This window comes from Octopus sinensis, linkage group LG2 (assembly GCF_006345805.1).
Source record: "Octopus sinensis linkage group LG2, ASM634580v1, whole genome shotgun sequence".
NCBI classification, from domain to species: Eukaryota; Metazoa; Mollusca; class Cephalopoda; order Octopoda; family Octopodidae; genus Octopus; species Octopus sinensis.
In genome coordinates this window covers 189,613,628-189,631,903 of record NC_042998.1, presented here as the reverse complement: position 1 = coordinate 189,631,903, position 18,276 = coordinate 189,613,628, and the positions used below count along the sequence as shown (strand labels likewise).

Genomic DNA, 18,276 nt, shown 5'->3' with positions numbered 1-18,276 from the left:
AAGCATATCAATACACATGTCATATATGTATACACATATGCTTGTATATGTATATATATATTTATGTATATAAATGCATACACGACACATGCATACATATGTGTGCGTGTATGTCTCCAATGTATATATATATATGAGTGTGTGGTGTGTGTGTATGTGTCGGGGACATGTATACATATGTACGTACATACAAGTATATATATATATAGATATATACATATAATTATATAAATATAGATATATGCATACATATATACACATATATACAGGCGTAAATAACATGCATATATGTATATATATATATATCAGTATTCAGATACGTATATCCTTTACAAACACTGAAACACACATGCACACAAACACACACTTAAAATATTAGAGAATATAAATGTTTCAGAATTGATCTATAAAAGCATTACCAGAAAACTATTACGTTGTTTTTATGTTGACTCTGGTCTAAAATTAAATGTTTTGAAGATTTACAAGCAGTTGTGACACAAACGACCTGGGATAATCTTCTGCTGAAATGCAAACCATGGAAGAGGCAGTTTTGAATAGAAAGATTGAGTTTGTCATCATTATGCGAATGACTGAATAAAATTTCAAATTTGTAATTGTGTGGCTGGAGGCCCTGATGGAATTTAAAGAAAATTAATACATATTTCTGTAAAAAAAAAAATGTTCATGAAAGTGTTTCAAGTGAAAAGTAACTGGAATTACCAATGAAAAATATGATATATATATATATATCATAAACACACACACATAGTGATATATATCATATACATACATTCATATATATATATATATATATATATATATATGTATGTATAGATACATACATAAAGAAATAGATAAATATATGTATATGTATGAATACATTATATATATATATACATACACACACACACAAATATATATATATATATTATATATATATATATATATTATATATATATATATACATATATATGCGTGCAGATTTTGGAGTACAAACTGGTGGAAGACTACTGGACATATTAATATTGGCATTGTTGATATAGTCGTTGTATAGGTTAAAATACCGTTACTCGGAGTTTCCCACCAATCGATGGATTGTATAATACAATCAATGGATTGTATAATTGTTCGGAACAAGTTGGGTTCATATTGAGTATATCCGCTATCACTGCGAATTGATATAATGAACGCAGTTCACTTAGAGAATCACGAGTATAAGCGCATAGTTTACCTTATAGGAGCATTAAAGTTTCCGTGTCTAACTATTTAAATAAAATACCTACTAATTAGCAGGCAAAGTTCATAGGTAAACAATAGAATGTATTAGGAGCGAAACTTATTATTGGGAGTCGTCCTTAGACTAAGTTAATGTGATGGATGAGATCAAAGAATAATAGAAGTAGAGTTAGAGTTTAAGAATAGACGTATTATCAATTAATGAACAAGGTTACTGAGTAAAAAAGAACGTTACTATTTGATTATCAGTATGATCCAGTAGTTGTGCGAAGCTATAGAAGTTAACCATCACCGATTTGAACAGGTAATTTTTGAATAAGCTCTAGCAATCTCCTCACTCAGTAACCCTGTTATATCATCATGCATCTTTTCTTAATATTTGGAAATTGATATCATCACGAGATTGAACGTTGGATATCTCCCTTGATCCGTTTCATCATATTGATTCTGTCTGCGATAATCCAACTGTAATTTCCTTGTCCTGAGACTTTTTTGTTTACCTTGGGACACTTCGCGCCAAATGACTGGTAGTTTACTTAGTCGTATGCGTTATCCGAAATACTAATATAGGGAAAAACAACCTTAATATCATGTGACCTAATAGATCCCATGTAAATATTTGGCTTAGCTTTCCATCTGTAAGAAAAAAAGTGCACTATACGGTTGATTGCATTATTGTAATTCGCACCAGGAAACTCTAAGTAAAAATTTAAACCTAAACCAGGACTATATCAACATCTGTACTTCACTCCACGTCTCTCTTTCGTATTTTTTTTTTCATTAAATTCTTGTACATCATATCTGCATATATATCCATATATCCATATATATATATATATATATATATATATATATATATATATATATATATATATACAGGCGCATATGTATATATTCATATATATATATATATTTACATGTATATATGTATATATATATATGTACATAAGAATATATATATGCACATGTGTGTGTGTGTGTGTGTGCAGGCGCGTACCATATTTGTTTCAGTGGATTGAGTTTCTGTCGGCTCTGAGCAAATATATCTCGCATCGAAGCGGTCAGCAAACGAGGCATTTCGGAGACACGAATTACCTTTACTACAAAATGAATCTAAATTAGATCAACATTTGGTTTTTCAAAACTATAGTATTTATATATTGCGAAGATACATGCAACATTCAAATACAAATAAACAATAGAAATAGTAGTCCAATGTATTATAATTTTGTTCAGATGGATAAAATATGAGACTAAAATACGTACTGTATAAAATATACAAGCATTCATAAACGTATTCATAGTGAAGTTTTATATGAATGTGTGAGATTTGCTGGTTGCATCCACAAACGTAACTATATCACAGATACTTTTACATTTAAGCTCCACTATCATATGAAATATATTATACATTCTAAACAGTGATGATTTTATACCTCACTTCCCGTTCCTCACCAATGAGATCAGAATGTGAATCTCAGCTGTACTCTGTGATAGATCCTGCATCCACTGCTCAGATTACCTTGTCTTGTTGTATTAACATTCGGTCATACATACTCGTAAGTGCAGACATAGATAATTATTAAATTATATGCATATATTAACATACATTTATGAAATATATAAATATAAACTTGGAAAAAAAACAGAACGAATGAACTCTAATCGTAAATTATCGTTAAAAAATCCTTCTTTTTTTTTTACTACTTGTTTTGTTCTTCTCACCCCTCACGTCTTCCCCCCCTATTTATTTGTCGTCGTCCTCGTCATCTAATTCCTCTTCAAATAATGTCAGTTAAATCATTGATAGTGAATTACAATTGAAATATTTTACTTTTAGAATTTAAAGATACTCAACATTCATACCAGGAATTAAGGAAATATTTCTCAAGTTGTTATATATAGAAGCTTTGTGTGTACGAATGTTCCGTATGATTTTTCTGTATATTTTGGGTGTTTGGGTTGACACGAAGTAAGCAAATGCTTATTTATGTGTACTTGACTATACGAAAGTATTTATGTATTAAAATTTTTAGTTAATAAAAATCAGATTTCGTATATATTTTCTTTCTTTTGTATTATTTATTTAAATTTTTCTAACCCTTTACTTTCTTCGTATTGGAATAAGACATTACTTATCACTTAACACTTGGGTACTCCAGCTCACAAAAGCGAACATCATTTAATATAGCCGCATCTTCTTGTTACGCTTCAATGCTAACTCCATAGTGATTCCCATCAAGTTCGTTTCCAGGCATTACTGGTTGACTACGACTTTGTTTGCCGGAGTTAGGCTGCAAAAGTAACGTGAGCTGGCTATTCAGATTTAATTTATAGCTGAGTTCTGGGGACGGAAATCTATCCACATATATACAATTAGAAAATAAATGAATTCCATAAACTTTGCAAAAGCTTCTCTTAATAAACTGCACTTCTAGTGAAATTTATGAATGAAATGTCAAACTATAGTTACGTAATATCATGTGCTGGAAAAGAGTGATTTAAATTTACTGATAATAAATTCCAGATACCTATAGATTCTACTAATTCAATAGTCAAATCTACTAGCTATAAGAGTCAAATCTCCCCGGTTAGTACTTAGATAGGCTAAACAACTCAGTAACAATATATTCCAAGAATATGTAAGTCTGGTTGCATAGGAACTAATAAGAACCAGAATCGTGGTACTGGCTTTCTCTAAGTAAATGTTTAATCATAACTTATAGATGCAAACGAAATATATGTTTATGCTTCAGTGTGTGCAGAACTGGCTGTGTGTGCAGAACTGACTATCTTGTGTGTATTTTGCAATTAATATTGCCAAACCCATATTAGCAGAGATTAAATATTAGTTTTCTACATAGATTTCGATGGAAACTATGTAGTCTTAACTATACTAAGGTGAATCTGTTTCTTTATTACCCACAAGGGGCTAAACATAGAGGGGACAAACAAGGACAGACAAACGGATTAAGTCGATTACATCGACCCTAGTGCGTAACTTTGAACTCAGAACGTAACGGCAGACGAAATACGGCTACGCATTTCACCCGGCGTGCTAACGGTTCTGCCAGCTCGCCGCCTTAACTATACTAAGGTGAATCATGACACTTAAGTCGTTTGATTCACCCATCCTCTTCAGTTATTTGTTTTTATAGTTTTTGCTTTGACTGAAAATATAATTTATTGCATCTCTAAACATATACATATACAAATATTTGTTTCAAATTTAAGCAAACTTCCAGCAACTTTCTGGGCATTAAAGTAGCTGATTAAATAAAGTATACAAGTGAAAGGCTTGACTGGCATTTTATCTTATCGACCCCTAAAAGGTTAAAGGCAAAACTGATTTTTACTAGGATTTAAACTCAGTGTAAAGGGCCTGAACAAATGTTGCCGCAGACTTTTTTCGATTCTGCCAATTTACTGTTCTTTATTATGCAAGCAATAAAATATAGATTACTAAGTAAACGATGGCATCCCAGCATGACCACAGCTAAATAGCTGAAATAGCTGAAATCATTAGACGAATAAAGGAATAAAAGAACAAAGCTTCTGATTATCAGGGAAGAATAATAAATAATAGTAAGATGTGAATTATTTCGAGTTATATAAAATATATTTAGCTTGAAAGGAAAATCGAGTTAAATATGCGCCAGAAACCTATTTTTTCCATGAAGCTCCCACATGAAATATACTTTCATGCAGCTTTTACCTGGATTTTTATAGAACCCTCAGCACACACACACATATGTATATATATGTATATATATATATATATATATATATATATATATATTATATATATATATATGTGTGTGTGTGTGTGTGTGTGTGTGTGTGTATGTATGTATATACATATATACACATACAAACATTTGTTCTCTGTCACCAATGGCTTTTTGGGTCCAACAGGGTTTTTGAAGAAAAGCAGTTAACTAATGGATTTTTGTCTAAACACAAAATCTCACACGTGAGGGAAGGTGATACAGTCAATTGAACAGAACTCAGGAAAAGTGTGGTACTATTTTACTATTTTATAGCTCAAACAAGACGAAAACATAAAATTCCCCACTCCACCAAAGCATGAATTAATTATAATATATGGGGGAAAATGAGAAAATTTAATCTTGACTGATTTTTAACTCCTATAGGTCAATTTCTTATAAAGAATTTTAAACTGCGCTGATTAAAATTGCATACATGACTAAGTAGATGAAAGATTGCTATAAGGCATCATTTATATCGGTTTCGTATTTTTTAAAGGATGTTTATGAAACAGAAGAAAGATTCGGAGGCAACACCCAGGGAAATTCTAAACGAGATAGAAAATAATAGCTGAATGTTCCATTTTCTTTAATGCAGATAAATATGAATGCAATCTTATTTCTTTCCTCAAAGATGATAGAATGCCGGTTCCACCATTCGTGAAATAAATTAAATAATATTTCAAAATAGAATTTAGAATAATCTTTTATTTTCAACTAATTTGTGCTTAAAACGTTGATTTCGGTCAGACTATAAAAGACGGTTCTTGCAAAAACTCAACACAAAGACAGTTCTTATGAAACTAGGATCTCTTACGTTGCCACAAAGGGCAACAAATTTATAGAAAATTAGTATTATCCATTGACTGAAACTTCAATATATTACTGGAACTTTATTTTATGAATCTTGGAAAGATGGAAGCCAAATTACCATAATAGATACAATAAAATAGTATCAGTGACCAGATCGCAAGTGTATATTACTTAGTAATATATTATTATTATTTAGCAAAATAATACAATAAATGGGGATACAATCGTGTGTGTCTTAATAATCACAATGTTTCTATCATTTAATCCTCTTTGTTCAAACACATAATTTCAGACTAAATCGCTTACGAAGCAAGTAAAACTCGAACATATCTATAAACCTTAAGCATAAAATAGAGTCAAATCTGGCATAGATATTATAAGAAAAATTTGACAAGAAGTTTTTACCTCCTTAATTCTCTAAAATAGTATAATTAAGAATTTACTAAGGGATTCAATTCAGTTTCAATCTCAACTAGTTTTAATATTTTCATGATATTTGGATACAAGTGTTCGTAGAAATGAAAATGACAAGTCTGTTTTAACTTTTAAGTCATTTATGATCTGACAGATACTGGTAAGATTATACTTCACTGAGTAAACCGAAACATGTCCAGAACTGTAACCCAAACGACTGGTTCAGTTCCCTCAATATTGCCCCAATCAATGTTTCTCCCTAACATTTCTTGCGTATAAATCATAATTAAAGCTAATGATTTTCTTCTTTACTTTGGTTGTAACTTTAATTAACTAAAAGATGTTAGGCCTACTACACTAAATGTTTAAGCCCCATCCTATATTATTAGTATAACGATGCAGACCATTACTAGTGTCTTTGAATTCTACTGTTTCACTATCATTAGTATACTTAAACAAGTTATACCTTTGTGGCAAAATCTTATTTAAAAGAAATTTTTAAAAAAAAAGACATTGTGAATATTGATGATTATCCACCTAAACTGTTGCAGGTTGATGGAGGAAACATTGAAATATGGCAACTCAATGAGGGGAAAAAAGAACGATTAAGTTATGTATTCAATGTACTGAGAGTGACTAAGGAATCAGGGATTACTGTTTCCAAGTTATGATTTCCTAGGAACTGTAGAGTCGGTAATAAATATAATTTCTCTTTTTTTTATCACTTAGTCAGTTAAAAAAAAGCCAGCACCCATGACCTTTTTTGCAGGACGTCTGAAACTTGTGGGGGAAATGGAAGAACAGTTTATGACTCATTGGTTAATCTCAGGCCGGAGACTTGGTTCATTTACGTACCAGAAAAGTGGACTCCGTTAAAGGTACCAATAACCAGGTAATACTGTTAAAGTACCGACGAATTAAAACCACTACCGAAAACAATATATACAGTTTCCGTTTATCTAATTTCTCTCAATGTATTCGGGTCAACACAAGCCTATGGCAGAAGACCTTTGTTTCAGGTAAGCTCGAATATGAAATTACGTTATTATTGCGAAGCGAACTTCTAATTCACATATTTATGGGTTTTAATTTATATTTGACATTAATATGTTTTGTACTATCGCGTATATATGAGTCAATGTGTAATCATGTACACCAGAAAGTCAAAACGTTATTGCTTTTCAACCAGAGACTCTGCATGCATAAGAAATACCAGTGATCAATTTGATGTTGCATTAAGTATCATAGAAGGAGCTGAAGTCTGCGATCTAACTCAATAATTCATCCAAGACAAACTTAGGTCTAGATTTAGCATCTTAGACATAGCATAAACGGACTTAATCTAGATAAAATAAGAAAAGAATTAGTTCTTTTTTAAAGAATTAGAGCTTGACAATATAGTAACTGCAAATATTGCCATATTTATATCCCAATACATATCGAAAACAAAATGGAAAGCTCATATACATCGCAAAAGTTCCGTATCTGCAACATAATCTAGTTCAACCATAACATCCCCAGTGTGAACCCTGGTATTCCTAAGAATTGTTTAAATCTGATTCAGAAGCGTTTCCAACAGAGCATAAATATTTGAAACAATTTAACCGACAAAATTTTAAGTGCCATAGTTCTATTGTGAATATTGTGAGCATCATTGCAAATTGCCGTCACCCATCAACTTCAAAAACACGTAAATTAATCTCATAATCATTTATCACCAAACTAATAATGGAGAAAGGGAGGTAAATGCAATTGCCAGTTAGAGAATTATGCCTCTTCGGTAATTTATGCACAGTTGAAATTCTAATTTATCGAGTTTCTACGGTGCGTGCAAGGGTAATTTCAGAGCAAGTACTTAAACTGTAAAAAAGTAAACAAAAGAAAAGACAAAAGAAACACCAGAACATTATAAAACAACACAAGGTATTTGAAAGATAATGGCATTGGCAATTTTAAAATCCCATTATCTTAAAGGAACTTCAGCAAAAGATTCGCTTTGAAACAAATTATTGCAGTCCCCTACAATGTTCATAAGTACTTCAATCTCATCAAAACAGTTGAGATTTTAAATAGAACACTTTATTCAACATGCTAGCCAATTTGCCCCTCAATTTACACAGCCTGTCATCATATGGGTAATGTTGTCATAGATACACTGAATGTCTGAATAAAAGATTATATGGTTGTGGTTGGAGCCACTCTGAGGGGTGACATGAAAGCTAAAACAGTACTGAAACTGCAGCACAGCTTATAAACTTATATCGATAAATTGACAGTTAAATTAACGAAAGAATTTAATACAACCCCAAATTACTAAAGTTAATTCTCAAATACTAATTTGTCTTTATTGGATTCTAATTTTGTATGAGTTTTTGTGATGCTGTTTTGCTTAGAGATCTCACAGCCCTTTCTCCAAACCACACAAACATGAACATATGTACACTTATATATAAATATATTTATGCTTATACATGCCTCTGTAAGAGAATATATATTTGTTAATATCCAGAGAGTATACAAGTATGCAGTTTTTATATGTACATCTATCATCGAAAGAATTTATTTACACATGTAATATAATTAGAATATTCATATGTGCAGCTATATTTAATCAAAATCAACTACGAAAGATTATTTGAATGCACATATAACAAATACACATTTTTCCACAAATGTTTTGACACTAAAGTAACAACAATCACCGCTAGGTTTGCTTTAAACACCTAAGAAATTTTTCAGGAATAATTTAACTATATCCTTATCGGAACTTCAAAACTATTTCTTTGACAATTTGGTTTGAGCCATGACAGCAAGCACAAGTATGCAAATGAGAGGGATCTCTGTGCAGTGGTTCATTCCACTAAAACAGCTAATTCTCTTTCAAATTACGCTTGACGTTTTTAAAGGGAAGAATACTTTTTTAAAGGGAAGACGACATTAATAATGTAGTTATTTATTTCTCAAGTGGCGGAAAGGCACTGACCATGAGCTTTCTGCGAGGTTTCTGGAACTGGTGGGCTCAAAAACTTGTTACTGAGATTCCGCTAAACAGTCACGTGGTGGTATTAAACTATCTTTAAAAACACTCTGTATCAAAGTAACGATTGAAATTGTTACGGTTGGAAAGCCATTCAAAATAAGTTTGATTCATCAGCACTGTTTGCGGCAAAATAACATATTTTCCACTGAAGCGCTATACTTTCTATCTTTTGTATTGAGATCTATTTTAATCTACTGTCTCACTTAGCTGGGAATAACTTAAGATTAAAGTATGAAGATTTCCAGTAGCTTTAGCAGAATATCTTATCTCGAATGTAACACAATTATCATATTTGTAGTTGTTCCCAACTACAACAATCTCATTGATTCTTCTCGCCAAGATATTAAACAACTTAACTCAATGTCCAAACAATATTTCTCCTAAACTATAGTCTTATTGTGTTTTTTTTTTTATTCTCGTCTATATTGATATCTTGAATTTCTAACAGCCTAAACCAAGGACGTTTTCCTACCACACGGCACCACTACCCCTACCACACCATTTTGAAATTTACAAAAGTAATGATGATAATTAATAAGAGACACTCCCTAAGTTTCCAGTTGAAGAAATATTTTAAAATTAAATAAACTATTGTAATTTCCAAATCAACTACAATTGATTATCCTATAATTTAGAAAAGTGTGATGAATGTAATATTGTAAAATGCATTGTTACATAAAGGTGGGTTACTCATATACCATTACAAATATTATTTTGTCATTTTCAATTTAAATGAAATTGGTTTGAATCATCAAAAACACCACTAAAATACATATAATTTCACAATTAAAACCAAAAGCGTGGCATATTTCACTTGCTTTCAACATTCTATTCAAAAGCCTAAAAATCAGTTTTACTCCATTTACATTTTCTCATATTTTTTTTTATTTGTTGTTATTTATTTTAATTTTGTTTATAATTTTACTAGATATTTAGTGGGGGTTTTTCTTCTCCAAGTTGACTTTTCCGAAAATGTTATCAGAAATCGTTTCTAAGGTCAGTCATAAAGAGGAGACTTATGCAAGTAGAGGAGCTATATAATGTTAAAACTTTAAGAGGATTAAACAATGCTGCGAAAATATCGGAGTGCCAACTGACACTAAGCTGACATGAGATAGACAGAAAACAAGGCACTGTCATCGGCAGTTGATTAAACCAACTTAATATCAATTACATGAGAAAGAAACAAGGAGAATGAAAGGGAAATTCGTTTCTTTATTGTTTCGTTCTTTCCTTTTTTTTTTTTTGCTTGTATTGATCCAAAGAAAAAAGAGTTTTCCTTTAACCTTTGTTGGTCCTTCTGAAGCAGAAGAGTGGGAAGGGGAAGTAATCATTTTACGGTGAGTGTTTCTTTAAAGTGTTGAATGTTGGTTATTGTTGGGAATAGATGGGTTGGAAAGAAATAATGAAAAGATGAAGATTGTGAAGAGGAAGGTGGACGCCTAATGTTTACAAATCGAGAGACACACAGTCAGAAGGTGAAATGGGTTCAGTGACTATTGTTCAGTTGTGTTAGTGGTACAAACAATGAGTCTGGGGAAGTATAGAAAGGAATGGTAAAGGTATAAAAGACAAAGGGCAATTTCTACCACTATTGAACTTAAGTTTATGGAGGAATCATAAGGGAATCAAATTCTTTTTTCCTGGATACGAAAAATTATTCCAGTGAAAAGTATTCGCTGGAGAAGAATGGCAAATTAGACAAGGCGTTAGACGCTCAACTCAAATGATTTTTAAGTTCAAATTTCATTCAGCAGTTTCGTTATCTGTTTAATTAATTCTGAAATTCTCAATTCATCTAGATGCAATAAAAGCGCTATACCTTTTCTTATTCAAATTAAAATAATTTCGAATCAAATTAAAATAAACATGAAGCAAATTAAAATAAACTCGAAGAAAATTAAAATAACCATCAAATATTAAAACAATCTCAGGACAAATTAAATATTTTTCTCATCAAATAGTGATCTCAAACTACATTCCCAATCCCTTTACTTAACGAGTAATATATTACAGTTTGACTTTGACAGGTAATACTCCTTTAAAAAGGGGAGTTTATGAAAATCATGGTTTGTAAATGCAAAGCACAGACATTCTAGCTGTAAAAGCACTTGCCTCAGGGAAAAATTTCTTACTTCAACATAACATGTTGCTGTTTGTGGAACACAGTCAATCCATAAATTCAATGTAGACGTTCACAAAAAAGTCTTCAAATGTTAATTGAGTGCATTCGTTAAACAGCACAAATTACTTAATATGTTCCTGATTTGTTTCCTTTATTTTGCCATAAACACCCCTGTAGTGCAAATGTGATCTCTGTATATCCAATTATATGCTGTTATTGTGTACAATAGCAACAAATTCCCAATCTTCTCGTTCAGCGATAGACATTATACACATATGAGTTTCGAGTGCAAACTTCTTGTATAGTCTTCCTTGCCTCCCTATTTGATATTTCGTCAAAAATCTGTACTTGTAGATTGAGACAAGCTACTGTCTCTTTGAGTTCTGTCATCCATAAATAGACAATTCAAAGGATAGACATTTACTATCTTTTATTTAAATATTTCATTTGTTCTAAGGATATTTTAATTTGTTTCGAGGTTATATTAACTTCTTTTGAGATTGTTTTAATTTACTTAAAGTTTAGTTTGTATTGAAATTATTCTAATTTGTAAATGAAAAGGTATAGATCATCTAATAATGTTCATAAAATAAACTATGGTTAAAAGAGAAGAGTTCCAACAGTAAAGTTCTTAGCATTTTATTATTTTAGTAGGGAATGGCGGGCAATAAATATCAACAATAACTCTCGATTTCTAGTTTTTACTAGTTTAGTAATGTTGCCTGAGTGGAAATGATAAATGATAAAAATGATAATTTTTTCTCTGCTTCACACCATAAAATTAGTCCGAAACACTAGCCATTGTATTTTAGAATATATTTTACGATATGAAGAGATGTATTTGGATATTTTAGATGATCAACTGACATAAAACAAATACCGTGGATTGAGTATCACCTAAAGGATTATTTGACGGAGTCACCTTGATATTAAGGAGTGGGGACTGTTTTTAGTTTATACTTTGTTACACCTTGCTTCTTACTTTAGTATGAAACGACATTCTGAAAATAAAGCTTTCATGTTCGGGTCATTTTTAATTGCATTAACCATATAACTGAAGTGGCATAAAGCGAAATGAAAATGGATTACAGAAGTAGATTTACTCAGAGTTTAGTACTATTTTAGCATTGCTATCATTTGACCCGACATGAGACCAGATATTTATTGGAGAAACAGAGTGTGGTTATGGTAATCATTCTTTGGTTTTTAAATGGAAAGTGCTTCACTTTACTATCAAATTCTCAATGACATAATACAGCCATAGGCAATACCACAATTTACTTTTTAAAATCAAAAGAGAAAGCTGGATGGCTTTGAAAAAAAATGGTTGCACTCACTGACAACAACAAAAAATCAATAAAAATTGCCAGACGTTATCACGTTATCACAAACGAACTGTAAAACTTCTTTGTTAGAATATAAAGCCTGATTTCTTTTAAGTAGAAAATTGCTCCTAATGAAGGTCGTAATGATATCGAAGAGTACCTCGAAATTAGACTGAAATATGATGTGGTAATGAAAGAGAAGACAATAATGTTTATCTGTGCAACAGCGTATGATAATTGAACATGAAGAAAATCATTAAAAAATATTACAGTTTGCCACAGAGCGCACATTCCAAAAATGGCATTGCTAGGCACAACCCATATTCTAACCTAACACACCACAATAACAATTGATTCTACAGACAAATGAATGTACGTGAAAAAGATCGATATTATAATCATCACCACCATCAATACGCAAGATAAAAACCTATCGACCTCACTGACTAGACTCAAAAATTATTTTCAACCACACGTCGACATTACCTCATGAATAAAAAGGAAAGATATAAAGTAAAAAAAAATTAGCTTAAGAGGTGTGTTTATGCAGAACAAATAGAAGCGTTATTTGGAAAGTCACTGCATGGCCAATTTGAGTGATAAATATCTTGGGTCTGGTTTCTCGCAGTGACCTAAATAGGGAAACTGAACCACTACTAACATCAAGCCAAGACCAAGCTAAAGGTGGTGGCTAAGGGTATATTATCTTAGTGACAGTGATAAGTGTTGTTTTTGTAGAATTAGGGCAAAATAATAATAATATAATAGAAACAAGCACAGAAAAAGCTAAGCGCATGAAATAATATTGTAATAGAAATATAATATATTATAATAGAAACAAGCTCAGAAAAATCTAAGCGCATGAAAACCCATACTAAAACTGCTACCTTAGATATTCTTACTATAAATGGCAAGAAAAACCTCTCAATGGCAAATACCCAAAGAGAGCGAATAATGCCGATGTTGACAAATCCCTTACCCATCAATGGCTAATGGCTTCTGGCTTAAAATCAGAAACAGAAGGGTTTATCATAACAGCCCAAGATCAATGCCTACCTAAAAGGAACTACCAGGCCAACATATCAAAGAACGGCAGCTTCCCAACATGTCGTGTATGTCAACAACAAAATGAAGCCATTGATCATGTTGTCTCCATGTGCAGTCTTCTTGCGCCTACAGAGTATCTCAACAGGCATGATAGAGCTGCACAATATATTCCCTGGGTAATTTGCAAAAACCTGGACTTGCCCCATGATAAAAACTGGTGGGAACAGAAACCACCCCAGTACTTGAAAATGATCACATCTCACTCCTCTGGAACTTCACCATTCACCACAGAAAGATAGATGCAAATAGGCCAGACATTATATTGAAAGACTTCAGACAAAAACCATGCCTCCTCATTGATATGACGGTCCCAATCGATGATGATGATGATGATGATGATGATGATAATAATAATAATAATAATAATAATAATAATAATAATAATAATAATAATAATAATAATAATAATAATAATTCACGAGATTACAATGGCACTCTTCTTTTAATTTTGATTCTATATCTTCTGGAGGAGTTACCTCAATCCTTTACATTAATTATTATTAAGAAGAAGAAGAAGAAGAAGAAGAAGAAGAAGAAGAAGAAGAAGAAGAAGAAGAAGAAGAAGAAGAAGAAGAAGAAGAAGAAGAAGAAGAAGAATCCTGGATTGATTACCACAAAGCTTATGATATGATTCCACATTCGTTGATCATTAAGTGCTTAGATGTGTTTGGAATTGAAAGGAATGTAACGTTTTCTGAAGAGAAGTACGATGGGTCGGAAAACTGTGTAGACATCTTTCTGAAAAGCTTGGACTCTCTGGACATCAAGAGATGGGTTTTCCAAGGAGGTTAGCTTATCTCAGTTGCTTTTTGTACATTGCATGATCTCTCTGACCTTGGTGCCGAGAAAAATGAACTTGAGATATCAGTTCAAGGAGAAAACACAAAGAATCAATCTTCTCTTCATAAAAGATTTGAAGCCGTATGGTAAGGATGGGACACAAGTGAGACTCTTGGTGAACGTTGTTTCAGTGATTATGCAAAGAAGGAATTCAGATTCGAGAAATGTGGCGTAATGAGCCTGAAAAGAGGTAAATAAGTTCCTGGCAAGGATAGAATTTCCATATAGAGACGTTATGAAACAAATTGTAAAAGGAAGTTTATAAGAACTTTGGCATATTAAAGTTCAATGAAATCATGGAGAAGAAAATAAAAGAACAGCTGAAGAAGGAGTATTTCCGAAGATTACGATTGGGGCTGCGTTGAAAATTGACTGAATGGAATAAAATCCAAGCAGTAAATACAAGGGCGATAACATCGCTTGGGTATAGAGCTGGAATCATAATCTGGCAAAAAAAAATGCACTAACGAAGACACGGACATTGCACGTTGCGTTTCGTCCCAAGAGAAAGACGCTGATCGGTTGTATTTGTCCAGAAAAAAGGGTGAGAGATGTTCATTTATCAGAATTGTGTTGAATCAGAAGAAAACAGTATGTAAAAACATGCCGTGAAACTATTGCTGGGACATGTGAAGAAGTGCGGAATCATCAAAATTGATCATTGAGTTGAGAAAGGGAAATTTGAGTTGAGAAAGGAAAAAAAGCATTAAAAAAATGAAATGGCATAGAAAGAGAGAAAAGTACGGTCAGTTTGCAAATGACACAAACGCAAAGACGATAGAGAAGGCCGGTGGTCATGGATGCTGATGAGTGACTTGAAGATAGAAACAGAAGCACTTATATACGCGGCACAAGAACAAGCATTGAGGACAAATCATGTGAAGTACAGACGTTATAAAACAACTGAGAGATTGTTAATGAGAGGAGTAAAACAGTGAGGCATATTGAGAGTGGATGCCCGAAATTGGCACAACCTAAATGCAAATGGTGAAATAACAATGGGTCAGTAATGATCTATTGGGATCTTTGTTGAAAATATGACCTAGAAAGATCAAAGACCCGCTATGTATGAGTTATTGAGAACGAGGATTCCAAAATCCTGTGGGATGTAATGATTCAGTGTGATCATCAGATTAGACATCGAAACCTGACATTTTTTTTTTTGTGAACAGAAAAGAAAAAACATGCCAGATAATTGACATATGGACATGTTCTGGTAACAACAGGATATGAAGTGAAAGAACAAAAAGTGAAGAACTACGATGAATTGAAGTGGAAAATATGCAGGTTGTGGGCAATGGAGAAAGTGAATGTGATATCTATTTCTTTATTACCCACAAAGGGCTAAACACAGAGGGGACAAACAAGGACAGACATAGGTATTAAGTCGATTACATCGACCCCAGTGCGTAACTGGTACTTAATTTATCGACCCCGAAAGGATGAAAGGCAAAGTCGACCTCGGCGGAATTTGAACTCACAACGTAACGCAGACGAAATACCGCTAAGCATTTCGCCCGGCGTGCTAACGTTTCTGCCAGCTCGCCGTGATATCAATAGTGACTGTACACTTGGAAATATCAGTACCCAACTACCAACATGGCTCAAAAAGATAGGAACGAATGTAAAGATAGAATACCTACAAAAATCATTGCTTGGAACTGCAAATGTCCTCCGCAGGGTTCTTGAAGCATGATCGGCAAACAAGTGTCACCTTAGTCTTCTGGCTGTGAACAGCTGATATTTGCCATCATACCCAGCAAAAATAATAAGATTTTTCATGCTATAATAATAATAATAAAAGGAAACGGGAAAAGAGTGCCCCGTATAACTGTTACAAAAGGTTTGCTTCGTTGGTACGTCCAGAATAATCAGGAAAGTATTAGATAGCTGAAAAGAACGGATAGCACTGGCACCGTGGGCTGCAAGCAGCAAGCCTGCTACATATGCAAGACTCCAGGAGCTCTAACAAAACCTGTGATAAAGAGAAATAATAATAATAATAATAATAATAATAATAATAATAATAATAATAATAATAATAATAATAATAATAATAATAATAATAATAATACCTTAACCAGTTGAGCATGTCCCTTAGTGGCTGACAATACGTGCATCTCTGATCACGAGCAGAAGTAGTGGGGGAGCATCATAGCCATGTGTTGAGAGGGATTCTTTGGAGTTTGAATAATTCACCTCTGGAAACATAGCTGTTTCGTTCAACATCCTAAAGCAACCCTTATTAAGTGACCTTTTGAGCAGGATGGGCTACTCGACCTGAAGAAAATTCTAACTGGGCCCCACCTGCAAGGTCATGTGCTGTTTATCTTGATATGAGATCACCATGTTGCGCACATATGGTTGTGATGCATGTGCCTGATGTACCCTTATCAGACGGGTAGTCATGATGGGTATGCTGGGCTTCGTATATTTTACCCCAGTGTCACTTTGATGGCATGCACTGCTCTCTCACTCAAAATAATAATAATAATAATAATAATAGTTTCAAATTTTGCCACAAAGGCAGCCCTTTTAAGGGAAGGAATGAGTCAATTACATCGACTCCAATGTTTCACTGGTACTTATTTCATCGACCCCGAAAGAATGAAAGCTAAGGTCGGATTCAGTGGAATTTGAACACAGAACGTAGCGACGGACGAAATACTGCTAAGCATTTCGACCGGCGCGCTAACGACTCTGCTAGCTCGTTGCTGCTGCTGCTAATAATAATGATGATGATGATGATGATGATGATGATGATGATGATAGTAATTTCATTTATTTGCCACAAGGGCGAAGGATGAGGGGACATGAAGTGTTGGAGTTTATAAATAATAATGAAATGATACAAAAAAAAATGAAAGTATACACTGGAAAAGAAGAAACATATGCCTAGCATACAATGATATAAAAAAGTGGGATCGGGATGATGATACACGTACGCCTCTAGGTATAATCGAGGAACCCCACTGTCCGAGATTTCCCTGAAACCCTATGAGAAAGTGCCCTCACCAATTCCTTCTCTCTGGCTCACAGGTCTATACTTTGAGAGGTACCATCCACTCTTGCCATTTTCGCAACTTTCACCCACCTTCGATAATTTCCACAAGTAAAACTCGAAAAAGTCAATGAGAGGAATGTGTCTGTCCTCATGCCTTTCAACCTTGTCCACCAGACAACAGCCACCAGCCAAAGGAAAACTTACCCGATTGAAGGTGGGCAGCGGTGCAGTCATTACTACAGACTCGGCCGGCAGACGGATCCGTCCCACACGTGACAGCAGCTGTTCAACATAACCCCAAAAGTCAGCAATGCCCGGACACTGAACGAGGGCGTGCAGAACGGTTTCGTCAATCTGCACGCACCTCGGACAAGTCTGACTGCGCATCCGTGCCTGTAGAGCTTGTCTCGAACAGGTAGCGTCCCCGTTGGTTCTGCCAGGCTAAGCACATCTGGAAATTGTCCCTGACAGTTCCCGACCGGAAAGTCCTCCGGAAAAGGCTAGCCAGTTCATTTTCGTCGGTGCCCAGAGTCTCCCCTAGAATGTCGTCGCACTTCCCCGCTACTAATCCTCTATAAATTTCTAAAGCAGAACATCCACCGATC

General features: G+C 33.6%; 1 long non-coding RNA gene across 1 annotated transcript; it reads left to right on the top strand.

The window, feature by feature from the left end:
• Nucleotides 1-200: 200 nt before the first annotated feature.
• LOC118762156 lies at nt 201-17,814 on the top strand. Its single transcript, XR_004997931.1, has 3 exons — nt 201-1,828; nt 16,047-16,053; nt 17,804-17,814. It is a non-coding gene; the product is annotated as an uncharacterized LOC118762156 (long non-coding RNA).
• Nucleotides 17,815-18,276: the final 462 nt, after the last annotated feature.